This window comes from Mustela nigripes, chromosome 2 (assembly GCF_022355385.1).
Source record: "Mustela nigripes isolate SB6536 chromosome 2, MUSNIG.SB6536, whole genome shotgun sequence".
Taxonomy (NCBI): Eukaryota; Metazoa; Chordata; class Mammalia; order Carnivora; family Mustelidae; genus Mustela; species Mustela nigripes.
The window spans coordinates 191,761,354-191,762,841 of NC_081558.1; the positions used below are offsets into that span (position 1 = coordinate 191,761,354).

The following is a 1,488-nucleotide window of genomic DNA, read 5'->3' on the forward strand; positions in this document are numbered from 1 at the left end:
TACAACCGCCCTACAGTCAGAGCAATAATTTTTTGTTGCCACACTCCGGGGGTATCCAGTTATCTTAACAATTGTCATGAAATTCTGAAAGAAAAATTAATTTAAATCTGCTCTCGTAAAAACAACAATAAAAAAAATGACTAACATGTATCCTGTTATCCTGAGGAAAACAGAATGGGAGAAGTCCTAAATCAGAAATAGAAAATAAGACATCATAATTGCAAAGGGTCTGGCTGTTCTAGACTAAGGCAATGACTCCCAAACATGACTGTGCATAACAATTTGCAGAAAGAGGTTGAAGATGCATATTTCCAGGTCCACACCACATCTTCTGAATCAGAATTCCTGAGGTAGAACTGAAGATCTGCATTCATACAGCAGTCGCCAGGTATTTCTGATGGAGCTAGATCGTAAATTGCAGTTCAGGAACCACAAAAATTAGGAGCTGTATCAATACATCTCATTGATTAGATAACATTAATTCTAGTGTAATCTCGAGAACATAATCACTTAAAATTAAAAAGAGAGACTTTCGATCTGAGCCCTTGCATTTAACTTCCCATTCTCCCAAATTCCCAATGGAATGACCAGAGGAATTCGAAAATCCTGGAAAATCTGTTCAGCTTTGAATATCAGGAAAGGAAACCAAACTCCTGTGGGAAAAGTCAAGGCATTTCTGCAGAATGTATCACAAGCAAGACTGGATTGGGAGACATCCCAGTCACTCCCACTAAAGCCCTATCCCTTCCTGACACTCAGTTCCTGTCCCCAGCCTTCGCCGCCCCCCTGCCCCCCCTTCTCCTGCTGCAGCCTTCCAGCAGGTCCCCTATCCAGAACCTCTACTCTTCCCACCCCTCTCCTGATGCAAGGAAGGGGGACGGTCTCTTTCCTGGTGACACTGAGGATTACAGCCATATACGAATTTAACAGAGAAAAAGCAGGAAGACCCTTACTACCATCCAGGGAATCGCTGATGATTTTGATAAAAAGAAACTAGTGAAGACGTTTAAGAAGAAATTTGCCTGCATTTGTCCTGTGCTTGAACATCCAGAATATGGAGAAGTAATTCCACTATGGGGTGATTCGCGTGAGAACATATGCCAGTTCCCGGAAGAGACTGGATTGGCTAAGGACGACCAGCTTGAAGGTTCATGGGTTTTAAGTCTTTTGGCTCATGGAAGCTTAAGTGAGGATTTCCTTGCAATGAGTAGACTTGCCCTCTGTCCCTTGTCACAAGCTGTAAAACCTCACAGCTTGTACACTGTATACATTTGGGGTCTGCTGCTAACTTGACCTAGTGTAAATCCTTCCTGCAATAACTGAAAAGAGAAAAGAAAAGAAAACAAAGACTGGGTTGAGAAAATGGCTGGCAAGCTCACAAATCACAAACCAACCCTAAGCACAGAGCAGTACAGGGCCTGGAGGAAAAAATGGACATTAGGACAATGGAGGGTTTGGGAGGGAGGCTGCAAATCTAGAGCTAACAAG

General features: G+C 42.9%; 1 pseudogene; it reads left to right on the forward strand.

The window, feature by feature from the left end:
• Positions 1 to 264: 264 nt before the first annotated feature.
• On the forward strand, positions 265 to 1,162 carry LOC132010616 (eukaryotic translation initiation factor 1-like; annotated as a pseudogene).
• The last annotated feature ends 326 nt before the right edge of the window (positions 1,163 to 1,488 follow it).